The sequence below is a fragment of the Giraffa tippelskirchi genome, chromosome 13 (assembly GCF_054371585.1).
Source record: "Giraffa tippelskirchi isolate mGirTip1 chromosome 13, T2T-mGirTip1v1.2.pri, whole genome shotgun sequence".
In the NCBI taxonomy this organism is placed as follows: Eukaryota; Metazoa; Chordata; class Mammalia; order Artiodactyla; family Giraffidae; genus Giraffa; species Giraffa tippelskirchi.
The window spans coordinates 2,030,261-2,047,614 of record NC_137287.1 but is presented as its reverse complement, the minus strand read 5'-3'; the positions used below and the strand labels follow the sequence as shown (position 1 = coordinate 2,047,614).

Here is a 17,354-nt window from a genome sequence, read left to right as displayed (position 1 = left end):
ACTCTAAGAATCACTAAATCTTGTTCATTTTACCTTCTAAGTATATTGCAGACCTCTACTGCTCTTCATCTCTGCCAGCACAATCACTGTCACCGCCATAGCCACCATCACAACCGCACCTCCACCACCTCCACCACCAACACGTCTACACCTCCCCCTCCACCATCATCACCACCATCATTGCCTTCACCACCTCCATCACCAGCATCACCGTCACCATCACCTCCACCAACCACCACTATCGCCTCCGCCGCCACCACATTTGTCCAGCCTACCCCGTGTCACCTGCAGTAGCTGCTGACTGTTGTAGCCACACCGACCCTGACTCCTTCCAGTCCACCTGTTCCACCGCAGAGGGATCATTTAAAAACCGGACAGTGTCACAGAGCCCACTTAAAACTCTCCAACGGCTCCCTGGCACTCTCAAGATGAGAACCGATGGCAGAGATTAAGCAGCAACCCATTATTAGTCATATTTTTATCCCTTTCTTCAAAATTTTAATAATGAGATAAAGGATTACAAGTGAAAGTGAGGTTATCTTTACCTCCTGTACCAGTTCCATTATTTCCCTCCACTCTGGAAGCAGTTAGCATCAAAAATTTGATATAAGTACATTAATTCTTGATTTTATATATTCTCCTACATATATGTGCTATCACAAATAATGTCGGCATTGCTTTGTATATCTTACAATTTTAAACAAATGACATCAAATATTTCACATTATTCTGAAATTTTTGTTTTATGAGACCTATTTATTCTGATAAGTATGGATCTATTAACTGCTTATTATATTTCATTATATGCATATTCTATGATTTATTTACCTGTTTTATACCAATGGTCATTTAGGTTACTTCTGAGTTTTCATTAAACAGACTGTGTTGGGGTAGATGTGGAACACAGATACTAGTTTCTCTGTATCCAGGTACAACCTGTACTCAGTCGAGACTTGCTAGTGACTTGAACTGTCCAGACACGCTTCACGTTGGGTATGCTCCCTATGCCTGAACAGAACGGGCCAGTTACTTCTTAGAGATTTCTTAGAGACAGTTTTTTTAAAATTATTTTCTTGAAGTATAATTGATTTGCAATGTTGTGTTAATTTCTGCTGTACAGCAAAGTGATTCCGTTTGATTCACATATATATGAATATATATTGTATACATAATATATATTAATATGTATAATTGAATACATATTATATATAATGCATATTAATATAACTGGATACATGTTATACATGTATTCTTTTTCACGTTGTTTTCCATTATGGTTTATCACAGGATATTAAACATAGTTCCATGTGCTGCACAGTAGGACCTGTTGTTTGTCCGTCATACACGCTGGTTTGCATCTGTGAATCCCAGATGAACTCCCAGGCCTTCCCTCTCCTCCCCCATGGCAACCACAAGTCTGTTCTCTGTGTCTGTGAGTCTGTTTCTGTTTCATAGATAAGTTCATTTGTCTCATATTTTAGATTCCACATATAAGTGATATCATATGATATTTGTCTTTCTCTTTCTGATGTACTTCACTTAGAATGATATTTCTAGGTCCATCCATGTTGCTGCAAATGGCATTATTCCATTCTTTTTTATGGCTGAGTAGTATTCCACTGCATATATGTACCACATCATTATTCATTCATCTGTTGATGGACATTTACATTGTTTCCATGTCTTAGCTATTGTAAACAGTGCTGCTATAACAATAGGGGTGAATGCCTCTTTTTGAATTAAAGTTTTTTCTGGATATATGCCCAGGAGTGGGATTGCTGGATCACATGGCAGTTAGAGACAGTTTCTGCAAGGAACTGAAGATTTATCTGGTTCCTTCTGACTCGGATTCTCTGTGGTTCTAGGTATTGGGAGTGTAATCTTTTGCAATCAGGGTTGCCAAGCTGTAGCCAGAAGGCAAACTTCAGCCTGATGCCTGCTTTTGTAAATACCATTTCACTGGGACACAGCCATGCTCATTCATTTACATACCGTGTGTGGCGTGTTCATGCTGAAACGATCTGGCTGAGTAGTCACATAATAAAACCAACAACGTTTACCATCTTGGCCCTTTAAAAAAGTGCTAGAAGATTTGGGCTTCACATCTCGCACTATTTTAAATAAGTCACCCAGCATCTCTTTGCTTTGGCAGCACACTGTAGTTTCAGAACTCAGTGCAATGCCTGGAACACAGCTGGTGCTCAATAAATACTTGCGTTAACAAGCCAGAGGGTGATTGAATGACTGGCAAGGTACCCTCTTGCAACAAGAACACTGAAAAAGGGTCCTCGAGGGCAGAGAGCTCCCCTGTGCCCTTCCCACCTGCCACACCACCTACCAAGGGGGAGGCCCTCACCACGTGCATGCTGAATGGAGTTGGGCAGGTCTGCACGGGCGGCCTTTTATTCATTAAACACGGACCTCCGCTTCCTCAGGCTGTGCCCCGTCAGTAAACCGGCAGTCTTGGTTGGCTTGGAGAAGCTTGAGGGAAGAGGCACTTCCTCTCTTGCCTTCAAACAGATGTACGTCTGGCAGGTCCAACTCAGGAACAGCGTCACTGCCAGAGGGCATGGGTGAGTGGGACTAACTGTTCCCTCCACTGAGCCATCATCTCTCTGTCAGGAGTTGGCAGATGCGAAGAGGGCTGGCCAGTGATCCATTCACACACAGGGCCGAGGACTTAGCAAACCCACAGTACTCAACTCCCATCGAAGGAAAACCCAGAGCTTCAAACTGTTCAAATGGATCGCACCCCAGAGCTCATAAACGCACTGGGATCTACACTAAGGTTTGTACCAGTGCTGGGCATGACAGATCTGCTCTGCAGGAACCAAGAGTGTTTGCTGCTGCCACGTCTCCTTTTGCTGTCTCATCCTTCAAGAAGCATGTCCAGGGTCACCCCCCTCTCCAGGAAGTCTTCCCTGAACCCACCTGTAAAACTACCTACCTCTCAAATTTATGATGATCCTACAAAGGACTTGTGGCTAGCAGTCATGAAATTCTGAGCCATCCTCCATTCCTAATGACTAATCTCAGATAGAAAGAAGGACGGACAAGGAAGATGAAAAAAAATCTAATCTCATTTGTTTTACCAGCTTAACTCTCGAGTCTTCATCTGTGAAGGGGAAGAATTCCTGCCTCACTTCGACAAGGGGAGAATTCAGTCTCTCAATCTACATGGCCTCCTCAAATCTTCCCCGATTCTATCTGCTCATCACACTCACTTCTATCATTAGAAGATGCCAGCTGCAAAACATTGAACGCTCATGTCTTCCCAAAATTCGTATGTTGAAATCCCAGCCCCCAAGGTGATGGGGAATGACGAGCTCATGAGGGCAGAGCCCTCATGCACGGGATGGTGTTCGGTCGCTCAGTCATGTCAGACTCTTTGCGACCCGATGGACTGTAGCCCGCCAGGCTCCTCTGTCTATGGAATTTTCCAGGCAAGAATACTGGAGTGGGTTGCCATGTACTTCTCCAGGGGGTCCTCCCAGTGCACCTGTATATAACTGTATATACTTGTTAACGCAAGTATTTATATATCTCCTGTATCTCCTGCATTGGCAGGCGGGTTCTTTACCGCTGAGCCACCAAGGACGCCCTTGGCATCAGTGCCCTTATAAAGAGACCCCAGAGATCCCTTGCTCCTTCCACTACGTGAGGACCCAGCAACAAAGCAGCTGTCCACAACCAGGACTCTGGTCTTCACTAGATTCCAAATCTGCCAGCATCTTGACCTTGGACTCCTAGCCTCCAGGACTCTGAGAACTAAATGTTTATTGTTTAAGCCTCCCAGTCTACAGTAAGTTCATTTTAGCAGCCTGCATGGACTAAGATGCCAGCCCAAAACACAGTATTGCATATACATTTACTAACGATTGTTCACTAACAATTTCGAGTATTTTAGACTTTTTGTCCCAGAGGAATTTTAAACCTTCCCGAGGGCAAAGACTGCATCTTTTATTTCTCTTAAGTAACAATCACATCAGAGCTTCCTGGTGGGCTGGTGACATTCTACAGGGGATTAGGACAATGGTCTTCTGTTTGTTGTTTTGTCGCTCAGTCGTGTCTGATTCTTTGCAAACCCATGGACTGTAGCCCACCAGGCTCCTCTGTCCATGAGATTTTCCAGTCAAGAACACTGGAATGGGTTGCCACACCCTCCTCCAGGGGATCTTCCTAATCCAGGGATTGAAATGTCTCCGGCATTGGCAGTGGGTTCTTTACCACTAGCGCCACCTGGGAGGCCCAATTTTCATCTAAAGCGATGCATTTGCAACGCCCTTCTGAGGGGTCCAACCTGAGGCCAGCAGCTCTGAGCCCACCTTGCTGCCAGGTGTCAGGGTCCGCCTCGGTCCAGCCCAGCCCGGCTCCCAGTGACAACCAGAGGCATCAGCCATGATCTCGTTCTGCAGGAGGGAGACCCAGGGCTCTAAGTTTCCCTCAAAGGCTCTTAGCCCTGCAGCTCCAGGGGTGACATGGTCGTTACCACCAGACCCCCAGAGTCAGCGACTGAAGGTGAGCAGGACTCACAACTTCTCACCAACCCCCCACCCCACCCCAGAGTTGGATGAAGACAACTGGTGTGTCAGCAGCTCCCCGCAAGGGGACAGGAGCCGTCAGTTTGCAAAGTCCCAGCTCTGAGTTCAGACGGAATGCGGGATGCTGCTCCCAGTTTACCCGCAGTGGCTGCCTCATTTATTACTGAGAGAGCGAGACAGCTCTTGGCAGGGACATGTGACACCTGGCTTGATGTACCTGCTGGCTGGGACAAGAGGGCTGCTACTTAGCCAGCTCTTCCACCTTGATCCACAAGCCTGCTCCCTGAACCCACACCGATGCTCAGCAGAAAGCAAAGCTTTCTTGCTCTCTCTCTCTCTGTCTTGGTCTCTTTCTGTCTGTCTCCTCCCTCTTTTTTCTGTCTCCCTGCCTCTTTGTCTCCCTCTGTTCTCTGTCTCTGCCTCTCTCTGTGTGTGTCTCTCTGTCTATCTTTCTGTCTCTCTCTCCATCTTTCCATAGAGAGAGGCACTTAAACGTGTTTTGATTCTTAGCGCTGGCGTCATGCTACCACACTGCCTGAAGCACAGCCCTGAGACCTCATGGAGAATTGATTCTTTGATTTTTGCGGTAATTTGCTGAAATACACACAGAGGAGTTTTGTTGTGTGTTTCTCTCTGTGCGTGCATTTTGCACTGTCCCAGGCAGGCCACAAGGGAGTGGCGATCTGAAGACCTCATGCCCGTGGAGAACGTAGGAGGAAGATGGGCTGCTGTTCAGAAACACAGCGGCAGTATCAGCTGCAAGTTGGACTCGGAGCTGCCAAGACGCATTCTCCTCAATAGTGGTCTCTTTTGTGAGATACTGATATGCAGGATCTGTGCGGCACTGCCAGCAGCTTTGTGGACAACCCTGTTATAAGCCCTCCACAAAGATCCAGTTATTTGGCTGTTGTTATGGGAACGGTACAATTATGGCCAAATTGGAGTGGCGATGGGGGACAGAAAAGAAAGTGGATTGAGGGTGGGTAAAATTGCTATTTTCGTTCAAACGCGTTTTGGCTGATCACCTGCACTGAATGTGAACAACCGTCAGAAAGGCCGGAGAGCAGAAACCCCGCCTGGGCTTGGGGATTATGAGGCCCAAGTCTGCGCTGCAAAAAGAAGTTGCCTTTCAGAGAGAAATATCACATCCTCTTCCTTTCTTTGTAATTTTACAAAAATACCATAATTGTGCACCAGAGCAGGAACTTCAGCGATGCTCAGAGATTCTCTGTGGCCTCTCTGCCTTTGTTACCCAAGGTAATACATGCCTGAAATATGTCATTTTGCAATTTAAGGTTTTCGATTGAGAAATCTAAAGTACAGGTCAATAATCTTTTTAAAGTATTGTTATCATTATCCAGACTTAATACAGTTATCAAGCCAACGCCTGACTACAAACTAATTGAGATAGCAACTGCCACACCAAGGCGATCCACGCTGCATGAAGCTGAGCTGCTTTTTTGAAGCTGTAGGCAGGCGGGGGAGGTTACTTCCCATTAAAATGGCAGCGTGAGTTCGCAAGGCCCTTCTCCTTTCCGATTCCAAAATCACAGAAACAATGAACGAAGTATAAACATATTTTAGGACGTAACTGCCTTTGAAAAATACATAGATGCTTTGGGAGCTAAATCCTGCAAGACAAAGAGAACAGAAAATGGCCTCCATGTATCCCAGACCGGGGTCCAGTCTGGGGAGGCCACTCCCATCCACGAACGGAGTTCAAACATGGCATCTGTGGCCCAGGGTGGTTGCCTGAGGTGACAGGAACCAGCAGAGGCACCTGTGGAGCTTAGGTCAAATCACATCTGCTCAATGTCACTGTGGAGCAAGAACCCAAGCCCCCAGTAAAAGCCCCCTTGTTACTCAGAAACCCAATGGGCTTGGTGGAGACCCCTGCAAAACTGCTGGTCACAGTGGGGTGATCCCAGGGAGGAGAAATGTACCCACAGACACACAGAACTTCAATTCAAGATGAGCTTTCAAACGAAAATTCCAAAGCACGTCTTATAGGAGATGAGCAACAAATTCGTCAACCCCAAGGAAATGAAAATGTGATGATAACATGAAATGGATTTAAAATAAGTATGATTACAATCCTCAGAGATAAAGAGAGGAATGATACCCATTGAACATGACCAAGGTAACGAAGCAGACAAGAATGAGTGAAAGAGAAAAATTTTTAAAAATTAAAAAATCCTGGAAATAGGAACTTCGACTCACAGAAAGATAGAATTCATGGACTTTTTCCTAAAAACCTTGTACATCATATTGAAAACAAATACAGAAAGACGCTTAAAGGTAGAGAGAAGAAGGCAGAGCTCCGAGGAAAGGAGAAATGAGATTCAGCTCTGAGTGCTTTAGTTTCCTTCTGCTTCATCTATCCCTCGTACATCCCACTGGAAAAGCTAGCGATTTGGGAGCGCCAAAAGGCACAGACAAAAAAAAAAATCCCAAGGAAAGCCGGTTTTCTCTAACTAATGAACCAGGAAAGGGGCGGCCTAGAAAGAAAATTTTAAGACAACAGCTGCTCCACTGCAGGCAAACATCACAGAAGACACTGTGACCCCACCTACGCTCAGCAGGCCACCAACAAAGGCGGAGTGAAAGCCAGAACCTTCACCCCCACTGAGGGGGGTGTGAGGCCCCACTCCACAGTGTCACTGGAGACCACGGAGGGGGGCCTGAACGTGCACCTATGCCCGGTAGGATGACACGACCGTCCACCTCCCTGCTGCAGTGGCATCAGAAGGGCCAAGAGGAGAATCAGACCATTTGGCATCGTCCAGTGGCAACAAGGCTACCCTCAGGTGATGACAGCGGGCACCACGTAGAGAGGGGTAGGGAAGTGCCATGTGCTCGCCACCCGGGGGTAGCGGTGGTGGCTGGTGGGGAGCCTGAGCCACCCTCTACCCAGCTCTAACGGGGAACACCTCTCCCTCTGATGTCACCGCACACCAAATGGGAAACCTGCGTTTCCCCACCTCCACTGAAAGCAACAAGGGAAGGACCCCTCCAGCTGAAGGAGTGTAGAAAAGGCATGCTAAGACAGAAGGTTTAAATAATATCCAGACTCATAACGTAACACTCAAAATGTCAAGTTTCAATCAGATTTTACTCATCATATAAAGAACCAACAAGACTCAACTTGAATGAGGAAAAGTGAATCAAAGATGCTGTACTGTGTTGAAGGGCATCCCCCCAAAGTCCATGCTCACCTGGAACCTCAGAATATGACTTCTCTGGAAATGGGCTTCCCAGGTATCTCAGATGGTACAGAATCTGCCTGCAATTAGGAGACCTGGGTTCAATCCCTGTGTCGGGAAGATCCCCCTGAAGAAGGGGATGGCAACCCACTCCAGTATTCTTGCCTGGAGAATTCCATGGACAGAGGAGCCTGGTGGGCTACAGTCCATGGGGTCACAAAGAGTCAGACACAGCTGAGCGACTAACACTTTCAATTCAATATCTGGAAATAGGGTCTGTGCAGATGTCCTTGGTTAAGGATGTCCAGATGAAATCACCATGCATTTAGGTGATTCCTTTCCTAATCTTATCAGATTCCCAGGTGGCACAGTGGTAAAGAATCTGTCTGCCAATGCAGGAGACGTAGATTCAATCCCTTGGTTGGGAAAATCCCCTGGAGAAGGGCATGCAACCCACTCCTGTATTCTTGCCTGGAAAATCCCAAGGACAGAAGACCCTGGTGGGCTACAATTCATGGGGTCACAAAGAGTTGGACACGACTGAGCACGCATTTCTCCTATTCTTACAGGAGTAAGGACACAGCGAGATTGACAAAGAAGAAAGGCATAAGAAGACAGGCAGAAATTAGACCTACAAGCCAAGGAGTGACAAGGATGCTGGCAGCCACCAGCATCCCTCAGTCTCTCCCTCAGACCCTCTAGAAGGAGCCAGTCCTGCTGACACTTTGATCTTAGACTTCTAGCCATCAGAACTGAGAAAGAATAAATATTGCTGCTTTAAGTCACCCAGTTTAAGGTAATTTGTTGTGACAGCCCTGGCAAACTAAGACAGATGCCAACACAGAGATGATGCAGATGTTAGAAATGTCTGACAAAGATTTTAAAGCACTCATCATAAAATGCTTCAGTGAACAATTATGAACATACTTGAAACAAGTGAAAATATAAGAAAGTCTCAGCACAGAAATGGAAAATAATTTTTAAAATAAAAATTTAAAAACTGAAAAATACAATAATCAAAATAAAAACCTCAGCGGACAGGCTTAAGAGAAGAATGCAGAGGACAGAAAGTGAATGTGAAGAGAGAACAATTAAAATGAACAAATTAGAACAGCAGAGAAAACCCACGGACACAAGAACAGAGACTCAGGAATCGGCAGCACAGTAACAAAATACCTGTATTCATGTTATCTGAGGTCCAGAAAAAGAGGAGGGAGTGGGTAGGACTAAAAAAGTCTTCAAAGAAATAATGGCTAAAAAGTTCCTCATCTTGGCAAAAGACACAAATTTACAGATTCAAGAAGCTGAGTAAACCCCAAACAGGATATACTAAAAGAAATCCGTATCACAAGCAAATTTATGAAAACCCTTTGGTTGAAAAAGAAAACAGGAAAAGAAAAAAAAATCTTGATGGCAGTGAGAGAAATGAGACCTTATCTAAAGGGGAAAAGGCAACTCATACAAGAGTGGGTTTCCCACCAGAAGCCACAGAGGCCAGGAGCAGTGACACGCCATCTCTCGAGTGCTGCAAGCAAAGCACGGCCAGTTCAGAATTTTATATCCACTGAGAACTCCCGCAGGGATGGAGGAAAAATCAAGACCTTTTGGAAAGACTAGAAGCTAAGAGAATCTGTCACCAGTAGAACAATGCTGAAAGAATAGCTAAAGGGAGTTTTATAAACAGAAAGGGAATGATAAAAGAAGGAATCTCAGAACACAAGGAAATAACAAAGAACACAGTGGACTTTTCCTCTCGAAATCTCCAAATTATGCTCGATGATTAAAGCAAAAATTATAACACTGATGTGATTCTCCATGATTGCTTTATCATAATAGGGGAAGATATGCTATGCTATGCTAAGTCGCTTCAGTCATGTCCGACTCTGTGCGACCCCATAGACAGCTTACCAGGCTCCACCGTCCCTAGTATTCTCCAGGCAAGAATACTGGAGGGGGTTGCCATTTCCTTCTCCAATGCATGAAAGGGAAAAGTGGAAGTGAAGTCGCTCAGTCATGTCCGACTCTTAGCGACCCCATGGACTGTAGCCTACCAGGCTCCTCCGTCCATGGGATTTTCCAGGCAAGAGTACTGGAGTGGGGTGCCATTGCCTTCTCCGAATAGGGGAAGATAAAGGAATATTAAAAATAAGTAAAATTTCTACATTTGCTCAATCTGCTAAAATGTAGACACCAGTAGACTGTTAAATATTTTGTATATATACCTAGAGCAACAATGAACAAATCTATAAAAGAGATGCCTTCATCAAAGGCACTATAACAAAATGGCAATAGAAAAAAAAAAATGGTGATGTCGCCTAAGAAAGCAAGAAAAAGAGAACGGGAACCTGATTTCCAGCTTTAAGCTCCCATCCTCCCAAGTTATCACTCCCAACATCCCAGGAAGAAAAAGTGCTGAACAAACTAATAAGTAACAACTCTTCTTAGATCCCTCATAGAACTGAGGTCACAGGGCAAACCTCTGCTTTGAAATCTGGAGAAATGGGTGAATACAGAGGAAAACAGCTTATAGGGAACAGAAACTCCTGGAGAATTTAAATTCCTGGGGGCCCAGTTTTTGGGGTCTCCCAATTACACAAGTTTTATCTTTTATTTACACCCAGAACATTCACTTCTCAGCCACACAGGCCTATTCTCAAAGGAAACTTCCAGACCCTCTCTGATCTAGGGTAAGGGCAATTAGACAATTGGAGCCATCTCTAGCCTCCCTATCTCACATAAGTTGAGGGGAAAACAGCTGATAAACACTTCTGAAGGTTGCAGCCCAGGGACTCAGGTCCCCTGAAAAACAAAAAACAACCAAAACCCAAACAGAAAAAGGCCTGAGATTTAATCATAAAATGATAGAATGTCTCCGCTTCCCAGCGCCTCACCACCATGTCAGTAGGGCTCCGGCATAATCATAGTGAATTACAACTGAGAAATCTGCGAGACACAGACTCTATTTAAAAAGAAGTTTCCAGGGAAACTCAGAGACACAGGGAGAAAAAAAGCAAGGACACCAGAGGCAACAGAAGCTTCTGACACCGAAGCCACTGCAAGCGTCACCACAGCCTAACCGCCAGCCGGTGAACAGAAACCCTCACAATGAAAGCGAGAGCCGACTCACTTCAGTTCCTACCGCCTGATATGCCATGTCTGACTTTCAAAAAAAAACTGCAGGCATGATAAAAAGCCAGGAAAAAAAACTCAGACTGAAGAGACTACAACAAGCGCCAGAATCAAACTCAGGTACGACACAGGTGTTGGAATTAGCAGGCTGGGGGTTTTAATAACAATGATTAAGATGCTGAGGGATCTAATGGAAAAAGCAGTAACACGCAGCAAAAGATGGGTGATGTGAGCAGAGATGAGATTCATTATTAGCATTTCCATCTCTCTGCTTACATCACCGGGAAATACTAAAAAAAAAAAACATATAACAGAAATGAAGGATTTTTTTTTTTTAAGATTTTTTGATGTGGATCATTTTTTAAGTCTTTATTGAATTTGTTACAATAGTGCTTCTGTTTCATGTTTTGCTTTTTTCGGTCATGAGGTGTGTGGGCTCTTAGCCCCCCAACCGTGGCTCAGACCCACGTCCCCTACATTGGAAGGCGAAGCCTTAACCACTGGACCACCAGGGCAGTCCCATGGAGGGTGCCCTTGATGGGCGAGTCAGTAGACTGAACATGGGCGAGGAGAACCACTGAGCTTGAAAAATGTCAGAAGACACTTCCCAAACTGAAATACAAAGAGAAAGATCAATGAGGAGAAACGAGGAACAAAACACCCAACAGTTGTGGGATGATTACAAAAGGTACAAAATTTTGTGTAACAGGGACAACAGGAAAAGAAACAGGAAAAATAGAAGGAAGATTTACAGTAATAATGACTGAGGATTTTTCAAAATTAATGACATGCACCAAACTACAATTACAGGAGAACACCAAGAAGGATACATACCAAGGCATCTACACCTAAGCAAATCACATTCAAACTGCAGAAGATCAAAGACAAAGAGAAAAATCTTGAAAGACGCAGAGGAAGAAAACACTTTACCTATAGAGGAATAAGAATGAGAATTGACCTCACAGATCTCTTCACAAACCATGCAAGCCAAAAAGAATGGAGTGGAACATTTAATGTGTTGAAAGAAAAAAAAGAAGACTTCCAGCCTTGAAACTGTATCTAGTGAAGTTATACTTAAAAAATTAAGAAGAAACACTTTCTCGAACAAACAAAAAATGAGGAATTTATTGCCAGTAGACCTACCTTGCTAAGAAATGCTAAAAAGAAATTCTTCAGAGAGAAGTAAAATGATTTTTAGAGCAGAAACTCAGATCTGCATAAAGAAGGGAAGACGCGTAGAGAAGAAATAAGATAAAAATTTTAAATATTTTATTATTCTTAATTGAGCTGATAGATAACTTCAAAATAATAACAGCAACAATGAACTGAGTGTTTATAACTAACAGAGAAGGGAAATGCATGACACCAATGTTATAACAGAAACTGGGAATACTCTGTTGTAAAGATGTAGTGTAGTACTATCTGAAGGTAGACTTGGACTAGCTGTAAATATATATTGAAACCACTGAAACATTTCTTAAAGGAAATATAATTGACATACTAATAGAGGAGAGTAAATTGAATCACATAAAATGCTTAATTCAAGGTGGCAAAGGCAGGAGAATTAACAAAGACACCCCCCCCCAAAAAAGAGACAGAGAAGGGGTGTGAATAAAAGACAGTTATAAATATGGTGGGGCTTCCCAGGTGACTCAGTGGTAAAAAATCCACCTGCCAAGCAGGAGACGTGGGTTTGAGCCCTGGGTTGGGAAGCTCCCCTGGAGGAGGAAATGGTGACCCACTCCAGCATTCTTGCCTGGAGAATCCCATGGACAGAGGAGCCTGGCAGGTGCCAGTCCATGGGGTTACAAAGACTCGGACACGACTCAAAGAAACAATAAAATAAATATGATAGTCACCCAACCCAATTGTAAAAGTTATATTCAGAGAAATCTCATTTCCTATCCCAGCCCCCTAAACCTTTTAGGTAACTGTTTTCATTAACTTTTCTGTATTGCTTTACAGAAAAAAAAAAATCAGATACGTACATACATACAAAACTCAGCATATTATAACACTCTTTTGAACTTTGCTTTTTTTACTTAACAATATATTCTGGAAATCACTCTATCAGCTCTTAGGGATTTTCCACATTGTTTTTTCTAGCTGCCTAGTAATCTACTGCATTTCTAATTTATCCAATCCATCTTCTACGGATGGGTAATTAGGTTGTCCCTGATATTTTGGCATTAGAAACGAGACTGCAGTAACTGCCTTACATCAAGTCATTTCATATTTGTAAAGATGTGTCTTCAGGGTGAACTCCTAGAAGTAGGATTGGTGAGTCAAACAGTAGATGCTTGGTATTTGGTTGAATACTATCCAATTCCCTTCAAGGGGGTAGTCACTCTGCACCCCACTACATCTTCCCCTGGGGGCTTCCCAGGTAGCTCAGTGGGTAAAGAATCTGCCTGCAATGGAGGAGATGCAGAAAACTTGGGTTTGATCCCTGGGTTGGGAAGATCCCATGGAGGAAGGCGTGGCAACCCACTCCAGTATTCTTGCCTGGAGAATCCATGGACAGAGGAGTCTGGTAGGCTATAGTCCTTGGGGTTGCAAGGAGTCAGACATGACTTAGCAGGCATGCACACACCTTCCCCTAGAGTGTTACTCAGTTGTTCTTAAATTTTTGTTAAATGAAAAAATAAGAAATGATACCTCAGTGCAGTTTTAATTTATATATCTTATTGAGGGTAAAGTTGAATACCTTTTCATTTGTCTGAAAGGGCTATTTGTGTATTGATTTTTATGAAGTATGTGGTTATATCTTTTGCTCATTTTTCAGTCAAGTTTGCGGGCTTTCACCCCTCCCTTTAAAAAGCTTTTTATATTTAGGAATATTAACCCTTTATCTGTAATGTAAGTTATACCCCTGTCCCCTGGTTTCTCATTTGTTGTTTTTTACTCGGCTTATGTTGATTTTTTTAATCATAAAAGGTATATTTTTCATGCAGTCAAATATACCAATCTTTTTATTTATTACATCTAGATTTTTCATCATAATTAGAAAGAGTTTCTCCATAGCCAAGTTGTAAAAGAATTCATCCATAATCAAAAAAAAAACACTTGTGCAGTTTCATTATTTACATTAGACTTCTAATCCATTTTTAATTTATTCTAGTTTCTGATATGAGAAATGGATTAAGTTTTGACTCTATGTCCAAATACATATCACAAAACTGTTTATTTAAAAGTCTGTCTTGAGAAAGACAAATATTGTATGATATCACTTATATGTGAAATCTAAAAAATACAACCAACTAGTGAATATAACAAAGAAGAAGCCAACTCATAGATCTAGAGAACAAATTCGTGGTTACCAGTGAGGAGAGGGGAAGGGGGAAGGGCAATATTAGGGTAGAGGAGTAAGAGGTACAAACAAAGGGTTTGTAAAATAAGCCACACGGATATATTCTACAGAGAATATACCCAATATTTTATAATAGCTATCAATGGAGTATAACCTTTAAAGATTGTGAATCACTATATTATACACCTGTAACTTCTATATTTTACAGCAACTATACTTGAAAACAACAACAAAAAAAAGTCTGTCCTATCCCCCATGATTTGAGATATCACATTTACCACATACTAAATAGTCATATGTCCTTGTATCTATTTCTGAAAAATTTCCTATTGTTCTTTCTGCCTGTTTATGCACCAAAACAACACTCTTAGGTATGGAGTCTATATAATGTGTTTTAATATCTGGAAGAGTCATTAGCCTCTATTGTCCTTTTTGTGACTTTCCTATTTTTGCATGTTTATCTTGCTATTTGAGCACTCAAATCAACTTGTGTAGTTGCAGGGGAAAAAAGTGGTATTTTTATGAAGGACTGACATCCTCATGACATTGAGCCATCCTGTACAAGAATAAGAAATGTCTTTCCATTTGCTCAAGTTTATTTTTGCAGAAATATATTGGATCCTTAATTAGAAATTTCACATCTTGTGCTGAGTAGGATAAATACAAATGAATTCACTCAGATGATTCTAGTGAAACTGCAGCATATTAAGGATAAGCAGAAAAAGATTCATAGCTGCTAGGAAGAGGGTACTGATTGCCCACAAAGCAAAGACAATTAGGAAGAATCTCATCAGCAACATTAGATACCATAAAACTGCTAAGCTAAAAAAAAAAAAAAATTCAGTCTAGAATAATATACCCAGATAAGCTATCATTCAGAGGTGAGGGCAAACTAAAGATATTTTCACATATAAAATGACTAAAAGAGTTTATTTCCACAGATGGCTCCACCCTCACGTGAGAAAGCTACTAAAGGATGTTTTCCAGAAGAAAGAAAATAAATAAAAGGTGAAGGAGCGGGACACAGGAAACTAGAGGAAACAAAAACATCATTAAGGAATTTGACAAGTCTTGGTTAACTATTGATTGTAAGAAAAGCTACTTTTGTGTTTACAAAAGATAAATATGAACTTCTACAGAATGGTAACATGGAAAACCGGAGGGAAGAGGTTGAATTTGCTAAAGCCCTTCTCTTGCTTGGAAGAAGAACAGAGACACTGTATACCTTTAGGCTTTTGAGAAAAGTATCTATGTTTAAGATTTTGTGGGTAACAAAGGAAGAACAGAAACATAAGCTGTCATTTCCATCACAGTGAAAGAAACAAAAGAAAATAAAGAAAGCTTATCAGTACATAGAAGAAAGGAAGGGGTAGAAACATGGCAAACAGAAAAAAATACAAAATCAGATGACAGAATTAAATCCTGATATATCAGTAATCACAATAAATGTGATTGGGTTAAACTCACATATTAAATATCAAATTGGATTTAAAATAGAGTTATATGTTGCTTATAAACAGGAGACACACTTAAACCAATGACTCAGAAAAGTTAAGATCATAAGGCGGCTGTTAATCTTTGTACACCCTGTAGCTGCTTTTATTATTCTTATCCCCAGGACAGAATTTTATTTATTTTGGAAAGCAGCAACTTGTTAAACAGGCCTATCATTCCGGCCTGTTGATCGGTCTGATTCTGTTGTGCTTCATGACATGTCCCTCTTTGATCAGCCTTGAATGACTTCAGAAAAAGGCTAAGAAAAGAGTCCTAAGGCAATCCACTCCAGACACCAACTCCCTACTTGTCCTTATTTGGACACTTTCATTCTCTAAGTTGCAAAGTCACCTGGCCATCTTCATCCTGCTATTTCCCCAGCTTATCCAGATATCTTACTATGCCAGGGCTTTGACTGCCAAGACGCAGAGAGAACTTGTGCTAATAACAGACTTAACCACATCACAAGTTGTTTTGCTATAAAGCCCCAAACAGCTTAAACCCCTTTCTTAAACTGGAGAAGGCAAACATCAGCTGACAGAGGATACTATGTTCCTGCTGCTTAATTAGCACATCCTGTACTTCAAAAATGCCTCTGATGTCAGTTCTTTTGTTTTCCGTTTACAGTAATTGAGAAATGAAGGCTCCAAGTCAAGAAACAGTGTCAGAACAAAAGCCATAGCTGCCATTACCAGTCATTCAGCATGTTTAAGTGGAGCCTTCTTAAAAAGTTCATTGAGAAGTCCCGACAAAGCACGCCAGCGGTGCACCTGTCTCTTTTAGCTGATACAGGAATAATTAATTACATGAAAATGACTTCCATTGGAGGTTAATTTATTTTGGCTGACAGTCACATACATACGCAGATACGTCTTATGCCGCGGTAGAGCAGCGCTTTATTTAGAACATTTTATTTATATCTTGGGTGATTTCATTCCTAAGAAACTGAGGGAGAGAAAGAGGAGACAGTGCAGGCATGCGAGAAGGGAAGGTTTCTCACCATTTTTAAAAAAAACAAAAGGGGAAATAGGCCAGTGTCACAACTAAGAACTTGGCTTTCTTTCCAGGATGCAGTAGAACTTGGACACCTCTAAAGAGGGAGTCAAATGTGTGTTGGGGACAGGTGAGCAGGGGAGGGTACGGGCAGGGGTGGTGGACTTGGCTGGTCGTCTGTGGGACCTGCCAGGTCTCTGTGTGTTTACTTTCTCCTGAGAGGTCGGGCCAGAGGCCAAAGTTGCCACCATGTTGCGCTCGAAGAAAACAGTATGAACTCAGTGCCTCAGATCAGCTCACCTCCCCCCGCCCACGTGACCCCAGCCTCCCTGGGAGCCGGGACAGACCTATCTTTCCAAACGATGGCTAAACTTTGTTGTGGGTTTTCTTACGTGCTAGTCACTTTACAAGCATTATCTCATTCCATCCTCACCCCAGCTCCGAGCGGTGGGTACTTTTACTGTCACCATTTATGGATGGGGAAACTGAGGCTCAGAGAGGTTAAGGAACTTGCTCAAAGTTGCACAGCTAGCCAGTCATGGAGCCAGGTTTTGAACCGAGGACTGGAGTGACTCTCCCAATCTATACTTGTCACCAGCGCACACACTGCCTCTCTGTCATCATTGTTATTACCATCAAGACAAGTGGTCGCAAAACATCTCTGGAAGATCTTGTGGATTGCTG

At 42.7% G+C, this 17,354-nt stretch overlaps 1 protein-coding gene and 1 long non-coding RNA gene across 6 annotated transcripts in view; one reads left to right on the top strand and one right to left on the bottom strand.

The window, feature by feature from the left end:
• Window positions 1–17,354, bottom strand: part of LOC145531106 (uncharacterized) — a 72,036-nt gene that overhangs the window by 35,715 nt on the left and 18,967 nt on the right. The window lies entirely within an intron of this gene.
• On the top strand, window positions 7,160–9,545 carry LOC145531107 (uncharacterized). Its single transcript, XR_014072191.1, has 2 exons — window positions 7,160–7,348; window positions 8,314–9,545. It is a non-coding gene; the product is annotated as an uncharacterized LOC145531107 (long non-coding RNA).